Below are 20940 nucleotides of genomic sequence, written 5' to 3'. Positions count from 1 at the left end.
ACATCACTCCGGAGGCGACCATGGCGGCGTAGAGTCCTCCGGGAGATGATTCCCCTCTCCGGCAGGGTGCCGGAGGCGATCTCCTGAATCCCCCGAGATGGGATTGGCGGCGGCGTCTCTGGAAGGTTTTCCGTATCGTGGCTCTCGGTACTGGGGGTTTCGCGACGGAGGCTTTAAGTAGGCGGAAGGGCAGGTCAGGGGGCCACACGAGGGGCCCAGATGACAGGGCCGCGCGGCCAAGACCTAGGCCGCGCCGCCCTGTAGTCTGGCCGCCTCGTGGCCCCACTTCGTCTCCTCTTCGGTCTTCTGGAAGCTTCGTGGCAAAATAGGACCCTGGGCGTTGATTTCGTCCAATTCCGAGAATATTTCGTTACTAGGATTTCTGAAACCAAAAACAGCAGAAAACAAAGAATCGGCACTTCGGCATCTTGTTAATAGGTTAGTTCTAAAAATGCACGAATATGACATAAAGTGTGCATAAAACATGTAGATAACATCAATAATGTGGCATGGAACATAAGAAATTATCGATACATTGGAGACGTATCAGCATCCCCAAGCTTAGTTCTGCTCGTCCCGAGCAGGTAAAACGATAACAAAGATAATTTCTGGAGTGACATGCCATCATAACCTTGATCATATTATTTGTAAAGCATATGTAGTGAATGCAGCGATCAAAACAATGTATATGACATGAGTAAACAAGTGAATCATAAAGCAAAGACTTTTCATGAATAGTACTTCAAGACAAGCATCAATAAGTCTTGCATAAGAGTTAACTCATAAAGCAATAATTCATAGTAAAAGCATTGAAGCAACACAAAGGAAGATTAAGTTTCAGCGGTTGCTTTCAACTCATAACATGTATATCTCATGGATATTGTCAACATAGAGTAATATAATAAGTGCAATATGCAAGTATGTAGGAATCAATGCACAGTTCACACAAGTGTTTGCTTCTTGAGGTGGAGAGAAATAGGTGAACTGACTCAACAATGAAAGTAAAAGAATGGTCCTCCATAGAGGAAAAGCATCGATTGCTATATTTGTGCTAGAGCTTTGATTTTGAAAACATGAAACAATTTTGTCAACGGTAGTAATAAAGCATATGTATCATGTAAATTATATCTTACAAGTTGCAAGCCTCATGCATAGTATACTAATAGTGCCCGCACCTTGTCCTAATTAGCTTGGACTACCGGATCATCACAATGCACATGTTTTAACCAAGTGTCACAAAGGGGTACCTCTATGCCGCCTGTACAAAGGTCTAAGGAGAAAGCTCGCATTGGATTTCTCGCTATTGATTATTCTCAACTTAGACATCCATACCGGGACAACATAGACAACAGATAATGGACTCCTCTTTTATGCATAAGCATGTAACAACAATTAATAATTTTCTCATATGAGATTGAGGATATATGTCCAAAACTGAAACTTCCACCATGGATCATGGCTTTAGTTAGCGGCCCAATGTTCTTCTCTAACAATATGCATGCTTAACCATAAGGTGGTAGATCTCTCTTACTTCAGACAAGACGAACATGCATAGCAACTCACATGAAATTCAACAAAGAGTAGTTGATGGCGTCCCCAGTGAACATGGTTATCGCACAACAAGCAACTTAATAAGAGATAAAGTGCATAAGTACATATTCAATACCACAATAGTTTTTAAGCTATTTGTCCCATGAGCTATATATTGCAAAGGTGAATGATGGAATTTTAAAGGTAGCACTCAAGCAATTTATTTTGGAATGGCGGAAAATACCATGTAGTAGGAAGGTATGTGATACGTCTCCGACGTATCGATAATTTCTTATGTTCCATGCCACATTATTGATGTTATCTACATGTTTTATGCACACTTTATGTCATATTCGTGCATTTTCTGGAACTAACCTATTAACAAGATGCCGAAGTGCCGATTCTTTGTTTCTGCTGTTTTTGGTTTCAGAAATCCTAGTAAGGAAATATTCTCGGAATTGGACGAAATCAACGCCCAGGGGCCTATTTTGCCACGAAGCTTCCAGAAGTCCGAAGACGAAACGAAGTGGGGCCACAGGGTGCCCAAACCCTAGGGCGGCGCGGCCCCCCCCCCCCTGGCCGCGCCGGCCTATGGTGTGGGGCCCCTGTGCCCCCTCCTGACTTGCCCTTCCGCCTACTTAAAGCCTCCGTGACGAAACCCCCAGTACCGAGAGCCACGATACGGAAAACCTTCCAGAGACGCCGCCAACGCCGATCCCATCTCGGGGGATCCAGGAGATCGCCTCCGGCACCCTGCCGGAGAGGGGAATCATCTCCCGGAGGACTCTACGCCGCCATGGTCGCCTCCGGAGTGATGTGTGAGTAGTCTACCCCTGGACTATGGGTCCATAGCAGTAGCTAGATGGTTGTCTTCTCCCCATTGTGCTATCATTGTCGGATCTTGTGAGCTGCCTAACATGATCAAGATCATCTATCTGTAATTCTATATGTTGCGTTTGTTGGGATCCGATGAATAGAGAATACTTGTTATGTTGATTATCAAAGCTATGTCTATGTGTTGTTTATGATCTTGCATGCTCTCCGTTATTAGTAGATGCTCTGGCCAAGTTGATGCTAGTAACTCCAAGAGGGAGTATTTATGCTCGATAGTGGGTTCATGCTCGCATTGACACCTGGGACGATGTGATGAAAGTTCTAAGGTTGTGTTGTGCTGTTGCCACTAGGGATAAAACATTGATGCTATGTCTAAGGATGTAGTTGTTGATTACATTACGCACCATACTTAATGCAATTGTCTGTTGCTTTGCAACTTAATACTGGAAGGGGTTCGGATGATAACCTGAAGGTGGACTTTTTAGGCATAGATGCAGTTGGATGGCGGTCTATGTACTTTGTCGTAATGCCCAATTAAATCTCACTATACTCATCATGATATGTATGTGCATGGTCATGCTCTCTTTATTTGTCAATTGCCCAACTGTAATTTGTTCACCCAACATGCTGTTTGTCTTATGGGAGAGACACCTCTAGTGAACTGTGGACCCCGGTCCAATTCTCTTTACTGAAATACAATCTCTTGCAATCTTTTGTTTTTCTTGTTTTTCTGCAAACAATCATCTTCCACACAATACGGTTAATCCTTTGTTACAGCAAGCCGGTGAGATTGACAACCTCACTGTTTCGTTGGGGCAAAGTACTTTGGTTGTGTTGTGCAGGTTCCACGTTGGCGCCGGAATCCCTGGTGTTGCGCCGCACTACATCCCGCCGCCATCAACCTTCAACGTGCTTCTTGACTCCTACTGGTTCGATTAAACCTTGTTTTCTTTCTGAGGGAAAACTTGCTGCTGTGCGCATCATACCTTCCTCTTGGGGTTCCCAACGAACGTGTGAGTTACACGCCATCAAGCTAGATTTCTGGCGCCGTTGCCGGGGAGATCAAGACACGCTGCAAGGGGAGTCTCCACTTCTCAATCTCTTTACTTTGTTTTTGTCTTGCTTAGTTTTATTTACTACTTTGTTTGCTGCACTAAATCAAAATACAAAAAAATTAGTTGCTAGTTTTACTTTATTTGCTATCTTGTTTGCTATATCAAAAACACAAAAAAATTAGTTACTTGCATTTACTTTATCTAGTTTGCTTTATTTACTGTTGCTAAAATGGCCAACCCTGAAAATACTAAGTTGTGTGACTTCACAACCACAAATAATAATGATTTCTTATGCACACCTATTGCTCCACCTGCTACTACAGCAGAATTCTTTGAAATTAAACCTGCTTTACTGAATCTTGTTATGCGAGAGCAATTTTCTGGTGTTAGTTCTGATGATGCTGCTGCCCATCTCAATAATTTTGTTGAATTATGTGAAATGCAAAAGTATAAGGATGTAGATGGTGACATTATAAAATTAAAATTGTTCCCTTTCTCATTAAGAGGAAGAGCTAAAGATTGGTTGCTATCTCTGCCTAAGAATAGTATTGATTCATGGACTAAATGCAAGGATGCCTTTATTGGTAGATATTATCCCCCTGCTAAAATTATATCTTTGAGGAGTAGCATAATGAATTTTAAACAATTAGATACTGAACATGTTGCTCAAGCTTGGTAAAGAATGAAATCTCTGGTTAAAAATTGCCCAACCCATGGACTGACTACTTGGATGATCATCCAAACCTTCTATGCAGGACTAAATTTTTCTTCACGGAATTTATTGGATTCAGCTGCTGGAGGTACCTTTATGTCCATCACTCTTGGTGAAGCAACAAAGCTTCTTGATAATATGATGATCAACTACTCTGAATGGCACACGGAAAGAGCTCCACAAGGTAAGAAGGTAAATTCTGTCGAAGAAACCTCTTCCTTGAGTGATAAGATTGATGCTATTATGTCTATGCTTGTGAATGGTAGGCCTAATGTTAATTCTAATAATGTTCCGTTAGCGTCATTGGTTGCTCAAAAAGAATATGTTGATGTGAATTTCATTAAAAATAACAATTACAATGATTCTAGGCCATATCCTGCTAATGGTAATTCTCATGGTCGATATGTTTCACCTAATGAAGAGAAGATGCTAGAAATTGAAAGATCCACTAAGAGCTTTATGCAATCACAATATGAGCAAAATAAATTGTTTACCAAAACTATGAATGAGCAATCTACCTTGTTGAAGAATATAGGGAATCAACTTGAAAATCTGAATAGGGAGATCTCGGGGTTGCAAACTAAACTTGCTAATGCTGAAAACCGAATCTCATACATGTCTGCATCACAATCTTCTTTAATTAATAAAATGGCTGCTAAACCTGAGGATTTAGATGATAAAATTACTACTACAGCAAATGCCATCCAAGTTAGAATTAATGAGAATATAAGATTAATGGCTGAACTGCGTGCTAGGTGGGATAGAGAAGAAAATGAAAAACTAGCTAAAGAGAAGAATGTAGCTAAAGTTTGGACTATTACCACCACTTGTAATGCTAATGCTACACATGTTGCTGCACCTCCTACTAATAATAATAAAAGAATTGGTGTTAGCAATGTTTCCACTTCTAATGCAAAGCGCGAGAAACTGCCTGAAACTGCTAAAACTACTTTGAAACTGCACTGTGATAAAACTGCTGAAATTTTTCCAACATTGGGGATGATGATCCCATTGCTTTAGATTATAATGGTTTGAATTTTGATGATTGCCACATCTCTGAAGTTATAAAGTTCTTGCAAAAACTTGCTAAAAGTCCTAATGCTAGTGCTATAAATTTGGCTTTCACGCATCATATTACAAATGCTCTCATAAAAGCTAGAGAAGAGAAACTAGAGCGCGAAGCCTCTATTCCTAAAAAGCTAGAGGATGGTTGGGAGCCCATCATTAAGATGAAGGTTAAAGATTTTGATTGTAATGCTTTATGTGATCTTGGTGCAAGTATTTCTGTTATGCCTAAGAAAATTTATAATATGCTTGACTTGCCACCGCTGAAAAATTGTTATTTGGATGTTAATCTTGCTGATCATTCTACAAAGAAACATTTGGGGAAAGTTGATAATGTTCGCATTACCGTTAACAATAACCTTGTCCCCGTTGATTTTGTTGTCTTGGATATTGAATGCAATGCATCTTGTCCCATTATATTGGGAAGACCTTTTCTTCGAACTGTTGGTGCTATCATTGATATGAAGGAAGGTAATATAAAATATCAATTTCCTCTCAAGAAAGGTATGGAACACTTCCCTAGAAAGAGAATGAAGGTACCTTTTGATTCTATTATGAGAACAAATTATGATGTTGACACTTCATCTCTTGATAATACTTGATACACACTTTCTGCGCCTAGCTGAAAGGCGTTAAAGAAAAGCGCTTATGGGAGACAACCCATGTTTTTACCTACAGTACTTTGTTTTTATTTTGTGTCTTGGAAGTTGTTTACTACTGTAGCAACCTCTCCTTATCTTAGTTTTGTGTTTTGTTGTGCCAAGTAAAGCCGTTGATAGAAAAGTAAGTACTAGATTTGGATTACTGCGCAGTTCCAGATTTCTTTGCTGTCACGAATCTGGGTCTACCTCCCTGTAGGTAGCTCAGAAAATTAAGCCAATTTACGTGAGTGATCCTCAGATATGTACGCAACTTTCATTCAATTTGAGCATTTTCATTTGAGCAAGTCTGATGCCATTTTAAAATTCGTCAATAAGAACTGTTCTGTTTTGATAGATTCTGCCTTTTATTTCGCATTGCCTCTTTTGCTATGTTGGATGAAATTCTTTGATCCACTAATGTCCAGTAGCATTATGCAATGTCCAGAAGTGTTAAGAATGATTGTGTCACCTCTGAATATGTTAATTTTTATTGTGCACTAACCCTCTAATAAGTTGTTTCGAGTTTGGTGTGGAGGAAGTTTTCAAGGATCAAGAGAGGAGTATGATGCAACATGATCAAGGAGAGTGAAAGCTCTAAGCTTGGGGATGCCCCGGTGGTTCACCCCTGCATATTCTAAGAAGACTCAAGCGTCTAAGCTTGGGGATGCCCAAGGCATCCCCTTCTTCATCGACAACATTATCAGGTTCCTCCCCTGAAACTATATTTTTATTCCATCACATCTTATGTGCTTTTCTTGGAGCGTCGGTTTGTTTTTGTTTTTTGTTTTGTTTGAATAAAATGGATCCTAGCATTCACTTTATGGGAGAGAGACACCCTCCGCTGTAGCATATGGACAAGTATGTCCTTGGTTTCTACTCATAGTATTCATGGCGAAGTTTCTCCTTCGTTAAATTGTTATATGGTTGGAATTTGAAAATGATACATGTAGTAATTGCTATAAATGTCTTGGGTAATGTGATACTTGGCAATTGTTGTGCTCATGATTAAGCTCTTGCATCATATGCTTTGCACCTATTAATGAAGAAATACATAGAGCATGCTAAAATTTGGTTTGCATATTTGGTTTCTCTAAGGTCTAGATAATTTCTAGTATTGAGTTTGAACAACAAGGAAGACGGTGTAGAGTCTTATAATGTTTTCAATATGTCTTTTATGTGAGTTTTGCTGCACCGGTTCATCCTTGTGTTTGTTTCAAATAAGCCTTGCTAGCCTAAACCTTGTATCGAGAGGGATTACTTCTCATGCATCCAAAATACTTGAGCCAACCACTATGCCATTTGTGTCCACCATACCTACCTACTACATGGTATTTTCCGCCATTCCAAAGTAAATTGCTTGAGTGCTACCTTTAAAATTCCATCATTCACCTTTGCAATATATAGCTCATGGGACAAATAGCTTAAAAACTATTGTGGTATTGAATATGTAATTATGCACTTTATCTCTTAATAAGTTGCTTGTTGTGCGATAACCATGTTCACTGGGGACGCCATCAACTATTCATTGTTGAATTTCATGTGAGTTGCTATGCATGTCCGTCTTGTCTGAAGTAAGAGAGATCTACCACCTTATGGTTAAGCATGCATATTGTTAGAGAAGAACATTGGGCCGCTAACTAAAGCCATGATCCATGGTGGAAGTTTCAGTTTTGGACATATATCCTCAATCTCAAATGAGAAAATTATTAATTGTTGTTACATGCTTATGCATAAAAGAGGAGTCCATTATCTGTTGTCTATGTTGTCCCGGTATGGATGTCTAAGTTGAAGAATAATCAATAGCGAGAAATCCAATGCGAGCTTTCTCCTTAGACCTTTGTACAGGCGGCATAGAGGTACCTCTTTGTGACACTTGGTCAAAACATGTGCATTGTGATGATCCGGTAGTCCAAGCTAATTAGGACAAGGTGCGGGCACTATTAGTACACTATGCATGAGGCTTGCAACTTGTAAGATATAATTTACATGATACATATGCTTTATTACTACCGTTGACAAAATTGTTTCATGTTTTCAAAATCAAAGCTCTAGCACAAATATAGCAATCGATGCTTTTCCTCTATGGAGGACAATTCTTCTACTTTCAATGTTGAGTCAGTTCACCTATTTCTCTCCACCTCAAGAAGCAAACACTTGTGTGAACTGTGTATTGATTCCTACATACTTGCTTATTGCACTTATTATATTACTCTATGTTGACAATATCCATGAGATATACATGTTACAAGTTGAAAGCAACCGCTGAAACTTAATCTTCTTTTGTGTTGCTTCAATGCTTTTACTTTGAATTATTGCTTTATGAGTTAACTCTTATGCAAGACTTATTGATGCTTGTCTTGAAGTGCTATTCATGAAAAGTCTTTGCTATATGATTCACTTGTTTACTCATGTCATATACATTGTTTTGATCGCTGCATTCACTACATATGCTTTACAAATAGTATGATCAAGATTATGATGGCATGTCACTCCAGAAATTATCTGTGTTATCGTTTTACCTGCTCGGGACGAGCAGAACTAAGCTTGGGGATGCTGATACGTCTCCGACGTATCGATAATTTCTTATGTTCCATGCCACATTATTGATGTTATCTACATGTTTTATGCACACTTTATGTCATATTCGTGCATTTTCTGGAACTAACCTATTAACAAGATGCCGAAGTGCCAGTTGCTGTTTTCTGCTGTTTTTGGTTTCAGAAATCCTAGTAAGGAAATATTCTCGGAATTGGACGAAATCAACGCCCAGGGGCCTATTTTGCCACGAAGCTTCCAGAAGTCCGAAGACGAAACGAAGTGGGGCCACGGGGTGCCCAAACCCTAGGGCGGCGCGGCCCCCCCTGGCCGCGCCGGCCTATGGTGTGGGGCCCCTGTGCCCCCTCCTGACTTGCCCTTCCGCCTACTTAAAGCCTCCATGACGAAACCCCCAGTACCGAGAGCCACGATACGGAAAACCTTCCAGAGACGCCGCCAACGCCGATCCCATCTCGGGGGATCCAGGAGATCGCCTCCGGCACCCTGCCGGAGAGGGGAATCATCTCCCGGAGGACTCTACGCCGCCATGGTCGCCTCCGGAGTGATGTGTGAGTAGTCTACCCCTGGACTATGGGTCCATAGCAGTAGCTAGATGGTTGTCTTCTCCCCATTGTGCTATCATTGTCGGATCTTGTGAGCTGCCTAACATGATCAAGATCATCTATCTGTAATTCTATATGTTGCGTTTGTTGGGATCCGATGAATAGAGAATACTTGTTATGTTGATTATCAAAGCTATGTCTATGTGTTGTTTATGATCTTGCATGCTCTCCGTTATTAGTAGATGCTCTGGCCAAGTTGATGCTAGTAACTCCAAGAGGGAGTATTTATGCTCGATAGTGGGTTCATGCCTGCATTGACACCTGGGACAGTGACAGAAAGTTCTAAGGTTGTGTTGTGCTGTTGCCACTAGGGATAAAACATTGATGCTATGTCTAAGGATGTAGTTGTTGATTACATTACGCACCATACTTAATGCAATTGTCTGTTGCTTTGCAACTTAATACTGGAAGGGGTTCGGATGATAACCTGAAGGTGGACTTTTTAGGCATAGATGCAGTTGGATGGCGGTCTATGTACTTTGTCGTAATGCCCAATTAAATCTCACTATACTCATCATGATATGTATGTGCATGGTCATGCTCTCTTTATTTGTCAATTGCCCAACTGTAATTTGTTCACCCAACATGCTGTTTGTCTTATGGGAGAGACACCTCTAGTGAACTGTGGACCCCGGTCCAATTCTCTTTACTGAAATACAATCTACTGCAATACTGTTTTACTGTTTTCTACAAACAATCATCTTCCACACAATACGGTTAATCCTTTGTTACAGCAAGCCGGTGAGATTGACAACCTCACTGTTTCGTTGGGGCAAAGTACTTTGGTTGTGTTGTGCAGGTTCCACGTTGGCGCCGGAATCCCTGGTGTTGCGCCGCACTACATCCCGCCGCCATCAACCTTCAACGTGCTTCTTGACTCCTACTGGTTCGATTAAACCTTGGTTTCTTTCTGAGGGAAAACTTGCTGCTGTGCGCATCATACCTTCCTCTTGGGGTTCCCAACGAACGTGTGAGTTACACGCCATCAGTATGGTGGACACAAATGGCATAGTGGTTGGCTCAAGTATTTTGGATGCATGAGAGGTAATCCCTCTCGATACAAGGCTTAGGCTAGCAAGGCTTATTTGAAACAAACACAAGGATGAACCGGTGCAGCAAAACTCACATAAAAGACATATTGAAAACATTATAAGACTCTACACCGTCTTCCTTGTTGTTCAAACTCAATACTAGAAATTATCTAGACCTTAGAGAAACCAAATATGCAAACCAAATTTTAGCATGCTCTATGTATTTCTTCATTAATGGGTGCAAAGCATATGATGCAAGAGCTTAAACATGAGCACAACAATTGCCAAGTATCACATTACCCAAGACATTTATAGCAATTACTACATGTATCATTTTCCAATTCCAACCGTATAACAATTTAACGAAGAAGAAACTTCGCCATGAATACTATGAGTAGAAACTAAGGACATACTTGTCCATATGCTACAGCGGAGCGTGTCTCTCTCCCATAAAGTGAATGCTAGGATCCATTTTATTCAAACAAAACAAAAACAAAAACAAACCAACGCTCCAAGCAAAGCACATAAGATGTGATGGAATAAAAATATAGTTTCAGGGGAGGAACCTGATAATGTTGTCGATGAAGAAGGGGATGCCTTGGCCATCCCCAAGCTTAGACGCTTGAGTCTTCTTAGAATATGCAGGGGTGAACCACCGGGGCATCCCCAAGCTTAGAGCTTTCACTCTCCTTGATCATGTTGCATCATACTCCTCTCTTGATCCTTGAAAACTTCCTCCACACCAAACTTAGAACAACTCATTAGAGGGTTAGTGACAATAAAAATTAACATGTTCAGAGGTGACACAATAATTCTTAACACTTCTGGACATTGCATAAAGCTACTGGACATTAATGAATCAAAGAAATTCATCCAATATAGCAAAAGAGGCAATGCGAAATAAAAGGCAGAATCTGTCAAAACAGAACAGTTCGTATTGACGAATTTTATCGAGGCACCAGACTTGCTCAAATGAAAATGCTCAAATTGAATGAAAGTTGCGTACATATCTGAGGATCACTCACGTAAATTGGCATAATTTTCTGAGTTACCTACAGAGAAAACAGCCCAGATTCGTGACAGCAAAGAAATCTATTTCTGCGCAGTAATCCAAATCTAGTATGAACTTTTCTATCAACGACTTTACTTGGCACAACAAAACACTAAACTAAGATAAGGAGAGGTTGCTACAGTAGTAAACAACTTCCAAGACACAAAATAAAAACAAAGTACTGTAGGTAAAAATATGGGTTGTCTCCCATAAGCGCTTTTCTTTAACGCCTTTCAGCTAGGCGCAGAAAGTGTGTATCAAGTATTATCAAGAGACGAAGTGTCAACATCATAATTTGTTCTAATAATAGAATCAAAAGGTAACTTCATTCTCTTTCTAGGGAAGTGTTCCATACCTTTCTTGAGAGGAAATTGATATTTTATATTACCTTCCTTCATATCAATGATAGCACCAACAGTTCGAAGAAAAGGTCTTCCCAATATAATGGGACAAGATGCATTGCATTCAATATCCAAGACAACAAAATCAACGGGGACAAGGTTATTGTTAACGGTAATGCGAACATTATCAACTTTCCCCAAAGGTTTCTTTGTAGAATGATCAGCAAGATTAACATCCAAATAACAATTTTTCAGCGGTGGCAAGTCAAGCATATTATAAATTTTCTTAGGCATAACAGAAATACTTGCACCAAGATCACATAAAGCATTACAATCAAAATCTTTAACCTTCATCTTAATGATGGGCTCCCAACCATCCTCTAGCTTTCTAGGAATAGAGGCTTCGCGCTCTAGTTTCTCTTCTCTAGCTTTTATGAGAGCATTTGTAATATGTTGCTTGAAAGCCAAATTTATAGCACTAGCATTAGGACTTTTAGCAAGTTTTTGCAAGAACTTTATAACTTCAGAGATGTGGCAATCATCAAAATTCAAACCATTATAATCTAAAGCAATGGGATCATCATCCCCAATGTTGGAAAAAATTTCAGCAGCTTTATCACAGGCAGTTTCAGCAGTTTTAGCAGTTTCAGGTAGTTTCTCGCGCTTTGCATTAGAAGTGGAAACATTGCTAACACCAATTCTTTTATTATTAATAGTAGGAGATGCAGCAACATGTGAAGAGTCAACATTACTTGTGGTGGTAATAGTCCAAACTTTAGCTACATTCTTCTCTTTAGCTAGTTTTTCATTTTCTTCTCTATCCCACCTAGCACGCAATTCAGCCATTAATCTTATATTCTCATTAATTCTAACTTGGATGGCATTTGCTGTAGTAACAATTTTATTTTCAATATCCCTATTAGGCATAACTTTCAATTTCAAAAGATCAACATCAGCAGCAAGACTATCGACTTTAGAAGCAAGTATATCAATTTTCCCAAGCTTTTCTTCAACAGATTTGTTAAAAGCAGTTTGTGTACTAATAAATTCTTTAAGCATAGCTTCAAGTCCAGGGGGTGAATTCCTATTATTGTTGTAAGGATTCCCATAAGAATTACCATAGCCGTTGCCATTATTATAAGGATATGGCCTATAGTTGTTACTAGAATTGTTCCGGTAAGCATTGTTGTTGAAATTATTATTTTTAATGAAGTTTACATCAACATGTTCTTCTTGGGCAACCAATGAAGCTAACGGAACATTATTAGGATCAATATTAGTCCTATCATTCACAAGCATAGACATAATAGCATCAATCTTATCACTCAAGGAAGAGGTTTCTTCGACAGAATTTACCTTCTTACCTTGTGGAGCTCTTTCCGTGTGCCATTCAGAGTAGTTGATCATCATATTATACAGAAGCTTTGTTGCTTCACCAAGAGTGATGGACATAAAGGTACCTCCAGCAGCTGAATCCAATAAATTCCGCGAAGAAAAATTTAGTCCTGCATAGAAGGTTTGGATGATCATCCAAGTAGTCAGTCCATGGGTTGGGCAATTTTTAACCAGAGATTTCATTCTTTCCCATGCTTGTGCAACATGTTCAGTATCTAATTGTTTAAAATTCATTATGCTACTTCTCAAAGATATAATTTTAGCAGGGGGATAATATCTACCAATAAAAGCATCCTTGCATTTAGTCCATGAATCAATACTATTCTTAGGCAGAGATAGCAACCAATCTTTAGCTCTTCCTCTTAATGAGAAAGGGAACAATTTTAATTTTATAATGTCACCATCTACATCTTTATACTTTTGCATCTCACACAATTCAACAAAATTATTAAGATGGGCAGCAGCATCATCAGAACTAACACTTAAAATTGCTCTCGCATAACAAGATTCAGTAAAGCAGGTTTAATTTCAAAGAATTCTGCTGTAGTAGCAGGTGGAGCAATAGGTGTGCATAAGAAATCATTATTATTTGTGGTTGTGAAGTCACACAACTTAGTATTTTCAGGAGTACCCATTTTAGCAATCAGTAAATAAAGCAAACTAGATAAAGTAAAATGCAAGTAACTAATTTTTTCGTGTTTTTGATATAGCAAACAAGATAGCAAATAAAGTAAAACTAGCAACTAATTTTTTTGTATTTTGATTTAGTGTAGCAAACAAAGTAGTAAATAAAACTAAGCAAGACAAAAACAAAGTAAAGAGATTGGGAAGTGGAGACTCCCCTTGCAGCGTGTCTTGATCTCCCCGGCAACGGCGCCAGAAAAAGAGCTTGATACGCGTACAGCACGCGTCCGTTGGGAACCCCAAGAGGAAGGTGTGATGCGTACAGCGGCAAGTTTTCCCTCAGTATGAAACCAAGGTTTATCGAACCAGTAGGAGCCTAGAAGCACGTTGAAGGTTGATGGCGGCGGGATGTAGTGCGGCGCAACACCAGGGATTCCGGCGCCAACGTGGAACCTGCACAACACAACCAAAGTACTTTGCCCCAACGAAACAGTGAGGTTGTCAATCTCACCGGCTTGCTGTAACAAAGGATTAGATGTATAGTGTGGATGATGATTGTTTGCAGAAAAACAGTAGAACAGTATTGCAGTAGATTGTATTTCAGTATAGAGAATTGGACCGGGGTCCACAGTTCACTAGAGGTGTCTCTCCCATAAGATAAACAGCATGTTGGGTGAACAAATTACAGTTGGGCAATTGACAAATAAAGAGGGCATGACCATGCACATACATATTATGATGAGTATAGTGAGATTTAATTGGGCATTACGACAAAGTACATAGACCGCTATCCAGCATGCATCTATGCCTAAAAAGTCCACCTTCAGGTTATCATCCGAACCCCCTCCAGTATTAAGTTGCTAACAACAGACAATTGCATTAAGTATTGCGCGTAATGTAATCAGTGACTACATCCTTGAACATAGCACCAATGTTTTATCCCTAGTGGCAACAGCACATCCATAACCTTAGAGGTTCTTGTCACCCCTCCAGATTCACGGAGACGTGAACCCACTATCGAGCATAAATACTCCCTCTTGGAGTTACTAGCATCAACTTGGCCAGAGCATCTACTAATAACGGAGAGCATGCAAGATCATAAACAACACATAGACATAACTTTGATAATCAACATAACAAGTATTCTCTATTCATCGGATCCCAACAAACGCAACATATAGAATTACAGATAGATGATCTTGATCATGTTAGGCAGCTCAGAAGATCCGACAATTAAGCACAATGGGGAGAAGACAACCATCTAGCTACTGCTATGGACCCATAGTCCAGGGGTAGACTACTCACACATCACTCCGGAGGCGACCATGGCGGCGTAGAGTCCTCCGGGAGATGATTCCCCTCTCCGGCAGGGTGCCGGAGGCGATCTCCTGAATCCCCCGAGATGGGATTGGCGGCGGCGGCGTCTCTGGAAGGTTTTCCGTATCGTGGCTCTCGGTACTGGGGGTTTCGCGACGGAGGCTTTAAGTAGGCGGAAGGGCAGGTCAGGGGGCCACACGAGGGGCCCAGATGACAGGGCCGCGCGGCCAAGACCTAGGCCGCGCCGCCCTGTAGTCTGGCCGCCTCGTGGCCCCACTTCATCTCCTCTTCGGTCTTCTGGAAGCTTTGTGGCAAAATAGGACCCTGGGCGTTGATTTCATCCAATTCCGAGAATATTTCGTTACTAGGATTTCTGAAACCAAAAACAGCAGAAAACAGCAACTGGCACTTCGGCATCTTGTTAATAGGTTAGTTCCAGAAAATGCACGAATATGACATAAAGTGTGCATAAAACATGTAGATAACATCAATAATGTGGCATGGAACATAAGAAATTATCGATACGTTGGAGACGTATCAGTAGGCTCCTCGACCCCTACTAGTGGGGGTTGGAAGGCCGAACTGGAGGCCGACCGCACTCCTCCCCTTCACAGCGCACGAAGGATTTCAGCTCACCCAACCCCCACCAACCCGCGCTGCCACCCGGATCTCCAACACCCTGCCCTCTCCGGCCACCATGTGTCCGATCTCGCCGGCATGGACCTCCTGCAGGCCCCGTTGACCGCTGAAGGTGTATCGCCATCGTCAATTGTGGTGGACGTCCCCGTGGCCGTCATAGGAGGTCAGCCGAGCACCGGCGATGTAGCGGCCATGATCTCCGCCACCATGCTCACGAAGAGGAAGCGGGCCGCGAAACCCCCCTTCCAAGCCCAGCGACGGCCGCTGCTGCGCCGGCTGTGACCCATGCCGCTGCTTCGAAGGGGAGTCGCGCGAAGACAAAGGTCGGGGGGCCGAGGGGACCCCCGTCGTCCAAGATGAAGAAGCCAGCCAGCCGTCTCGGCCTCGTCGCCCCGCCGCGACCCCTCCTCATTTCGTTCTGTCGCATCCGATTCCACCCTTCACCGATGCCGACAGGGTGTTCGACGGTGCGTCCACAACATCATACATGGACATGCTCAACGGTCTGCGGTGGACCTGGATGCCGACATCGATCCGTTCGATGAAGAGGTTCATGTCGAGGAGATTGATGATGATGGCGACGAAGAGGCTGATGATGATGACGTAGAGGTCGATGATGAAGTGACTGAGGTCGAGCCAACTGTTGTCGAGCCTGGTGCAGCCGCGCCATCGAAGCCGCGCACGTCCAACTACACCGAGGTTGAAGACGTGACTTTGATCCATGCTTGGGGCAGGGTGGGGTTGGATGCGTGCACCGACACAGATCAAACCGGCAAGCGCTATTGGCAGCGCATTGAGAATCAATATCAGAAGCTCAAGCCTCGGAAGAAAATTTTGGCGGATCGGTCATACCGCTCCCTTCAAGGCCGGTGGGACACGATTAAGCCATGTTGTTCTCGTTGGAGTGATGCAATGGACCAAGTGGCGGATAATCCTCCTAGCGGATCCGTGCCGGAGTACTATGTAAGTTCTCTACCATTATTGATGTGCAAACTATGTGTGTTCATATTCTCACCATATTATTGTTGTTGTGTAGCCCAAGTATGCTCAATTGCGGTACAAAGACATGGCCGGCTCCAAGCACAAGGAGTTTCAGTTCCAGCATTACTTCGCCTTGCTTCAACATCTTCCCAAGTGGAAGAAGTCGGAAATGGTTAAGATGGATGATGAAGAGGATGACAAGAGTGCAAGAAATAAAGGCAAGCCCGAGGGAACTGATGTCTACGGGTGCTTCTATTCTTGTAGACAGTGTTGGGCCTCCAAGAGCAGAGGTTTGTAGAACAGCAGCAAGTTTCCCTTAAGTGGATCACCCAAGGTTTATCGAACTCAGGGAGGAAGAGGTCAAAGATATCCCTCTCAAGCAACCCTGCAATCACGATACAAGAAGTCTCTTGTGTCCCCAACACACCTAATACACTTGTCAGATGTATAGGTGCACTAGTTCGGCGAAGAGATAGTGAAATACAAGTAGTATGAATGAATATGAGCAGTAGTAACGGCGGCAGAAAAGTGCTTGCTGGCGTGCAGTTGATGGTAGTAATATTGCAGGAAGTAAACATGCAGTAGAACAGTAAACAAACGGTGTTTGCAGTATTGGAAATAAGGCCTAGGGATCATACTTTCACTAGTGGACACTCTCAACATTGATCACATAAATAAATAAGTTCTCTTCCTTTGTGCTACATATACTCTTGTTTGATAATGAACACCATTCGTTGTGTAGGGCTACAAGAGCACCTCAATGCCGGAGTTAACAAGCTCCACAACATTCGGTATTCATGTTTAAGTAACCTTAGAGCATAATAGATCTTTGCAATTTAAACCGAGTACTAACATAGCATACACACCGTCACCTTTACGCTATGAAGGGGGAATGAATCACATCAATACTATCATAGTAATAATTAACTCCATAACCTACAAGAGATTATGATCATAGCCTACGCCAAGTACTACACGATGCACACACTGTCACCATTACACCGTGAAGGAGGAATAGAATACTTTAATAACATCACAAGAGTAGCACATAGACTAATAGTGATACAATGCTCATCATATGGATCTCAATTATGCAAGGCAATTCATGAGATCATTGTATTGGAGTACATGAGAGAGAGATTAACCACATAGCTACCGGTACAGCCCTTAGCCTCGAGGGAGAACTACTCCCTCCTCATGGGAGTCAGCAGCGTTGATGAAGATGGCGGTGGTGTCGATGGAGAAGCCTTCCGGGGGCACTTCCCCGTCCCGGCGGAGTGCCGGAACAGAGACTCCTGTCCCCCAGATCTTGGCTTCGCGATGGCGGCGGCTCTGGAAGGTTTCTCGTACCGTGGCTTTTTCGTATCAAGGTTTTAGGTCGAGGAGGCTTAAATAGGCGAAGAGGCGGAGTCGGAGGGCTGACGGGGCCACCACACAATAGGGCGGCGTGGCCAGGGCCTGGGCCGCGCCAGCCTGGCGTGTGGCCCCCCCAGGGCTCCCCTCTGGCGGCTCTCGGGTGTTCTGGAAGCTTCGTGGAAAAATAGGATGCTGGGCATTGATTTCGTCCGATTTCGAGAATATTTCCTTACTAGGATTTCTGAAACCAAAAACAGCAGAAAACAGCAACTGGCACTTCGGCATCTCGTCAATAGGTTAGTTCCAGAAAACGCATCAAAACGATATAAAGTGTGAACAAAACATGTAGGTATTGTCATAAAACTAGCATGGAACATAAGAAATTACAGATACGTTTGAGACGTATCAAGCATCCCCAAGCTTAGTTCCTACTCGCCCTCGAGTAGGTAAACGATAACAAGAATAATTTCTTAAGTGACATGCTACCAACATAATCTTGATCAACATTATTGTAAAGCATATAAGATGAATGAAGTGATTCAAAGCAATGATAAAGACAATGAGTAAACAAATGAATCATATAGCAGAGACTTTTCATGAATAATACTTTCGAGACAAGCATCAATAAATCTTGCATAAGAGTTACTCATAAAGCAATAGATTCAAAGTAAAAGCATTGAAGCAACACAAAGGAAGATTAAGTTTCAACAGTTGCTTTCAACTTGTAACATGTATATCTCATGGATAGTTGTCAACAAAAAGTAATATAACAAGTGCAATAGGTAAACATGTAAGAATCAATGCACACAGTTTACACAAGTGTTTTCTTCTAAGATAGAAAGAATAGGTAAACTGACTCAACAATAAAGTAGAAGATAGGCCCTTCGCGGAGGGAAGCAGGGATTAAATCATGTGCTAGAGCTTTTCAAGTTTTGAAATCATATAGAGAGCATAAAAGTAAAATTTTGAGAGGTGTTTGTTGTTGTCAACGAATGGTAGTGGGTACTCTAACTACCTCATCAACCAGACTTTCAAGAGCGGCTCCCATGAAGGACGTTATTTCTACCACCAAGGTAGATCATCCCTCTTCTCTTTTGTTTACACATGTACTTTAGTTTAGTTCTTATTTTTTTATTTTTTAGATGACACTCCTCGCAACCTTTGCTTTCTCAAGCCATGACTAACCAAATCCTCGGGTGCCTTCCAATCAATCACATACCATGGAGGAGTGTCTATTTGCAAAATTAAGTTGCTTACTGATGAATCAGAGCAAAACATGTGAAGAGAATTATTAATGAAAGTTAATTAATTGGGGCTGGGAACCCCATTGCCATCTCTTTTTGCAAAATTATTGGATAAGCGGATGAAGCCACTAGTCCATTGTGAAAGTCTGTCAAAAGTAAATGACAAGATCGAAAGATAAAACACCACATACTTCCTCATGAGCTATAAAGCATTGACACAAATAAGAGATAATAGCTTTTGAATTGTTTAAAGATAGCACATGAAGTATTTGCTTGGAATGGCAGAGAAATACCATGTAGTAGGTAGGTATGGTGGACACAAATGGCATAGTTTTTTTTTGGCTCAAGGATTTGGATGCACGAGAAGAATTCCTCTCAATCCAAGGCTAGGCTAGCAAGGTTGTTTGAAGCAAACTCAAGTATAAAACGGTGCAGCAAGACTCACATATGAACATATTGTAAGAATTATAAGACTTTACATCGTCTTCCTTGTTGTTCAAACACCTTAACCAGAAAATATCTAGACTCTAGAGAACAATCATGCAAACCAAATTTTAACAAGATCTATGTATTTCTTCACTAATAGGTGCAAAGTATATGATGCAAGAGCTTAATCATGAGCACAACAATTTCCAAGTATCAAGTTATTCAAGACATCATACCAATTACTACATGTAGCATTTCCCGTTTCCAACCATATAACAATTAACGAAGCAGTTTCAACCTTCGCCATGAACATTAAGAGCTAAGAACACATGTGTTCATATGCAACAGCGGAGCGTGTCTCTCTCCCACACAAGCATGAATTTATTCAAACAAAACAAAAACAAACAGACGCTCCAAGTAAAGCACATAAGATGTGACCGAATAAAAATATAGTTTCAAGAGAAGAAACCTGATAAATTGTCGATGAAGAAGGGGATGCCTTGGGCATCCCCAAGCTTAGATGCTTGGGTCTTCTTAAAATATGCAGGGATGAACCACAGGGGCATCCCCAAGCTTAGAGCTTTCACTCTCCTTGATCATATTGTATCATCTCCCTCTCTTGATCCTTAAAAACTTCCTCCACACCAAACTCGAAACAACTCATTAGAGGGTTAGTGCACAATAAAAATTTACATGTTCAGAGGTGACATAATCATTCTTAACACTTCTGGACATTGCACAAAGCTACTGGACATTAATGGAACAAAGAAATTCATCCAACATAGCAAAAGAGGCAATGCGAAATAAAAGGCAGAATCTGTCAAAACAGAACAGTTCGTAAAGACGAATTTTAAAATGGCACCAGACTTGCTCAGATGAAAATGCCCAAATTGAATGAAAGTTGCGTACATATCTGAGGATCACTCACGTAAATTGGCATAATTTTCTGAGTTACCTACAGAGAATTAGGCCTAGATTCGTGACAGCAAGAAATCTGTTCCTGCGCAGTAATCCAAATCTAGTATGAACCTTGCTATCAAATACTTTACTTGGCACAACAATGCAATAAAATAAGATAAGGAGAGGTTGCTACAGTAGTAAACAACTTCCAAGACACAACAAAACAGTAACAAAATAAAAATATGGGTTATCTCCCAAGAAGTTCTTTCTTTATAGCCATTAAGATGGGCTCATCAATTTTAATGATGCTCGCGCAAGAAATAAGAGTTGAAGCGAAAGAGAGCATCAAGAAGCAAATTCAAAACACATTTAAGTCTAACATGCTTCCTATGCATAGGAATCTTGTAAATAAACAAGTTCATGAAGAGCAAAGTAACAAGCATAGGAAGATAAAACCAGTGTAACTTCAAAAATTTCAGCATATAGAGAGGTGTTTTAGTAACATGAAAATTCTTACAACCATATTTTCCTCTCTCATAATAACTTTCTGAGGCATCATGAACAAACTCAACAATATAAGTATCACATAAAGCATTCTTATTCACATGCATAAAAGTATCATTACTCTCCACATAAGCAT

Source organism: Lolium perenne, chromosome 7 (genome assembly GCF_019359855.2).
Source record: "Lolium perenne isolate Kyuss_39 chromosome 7, Kyuss_2.0, whole genome shotgun sequence".
In the NCBI taxonomy this organism is placed as follows: Eukaryota; Viridiplantae; Streptophyta; class Magnoliopsida; order Poales; family Poaceae; genus Lolium; species Lolium perenne.
The sequence above is the reverse complement of the archived record's forward strand: the minus strand, read 5'-3'. Positions refer to the sequence as shown.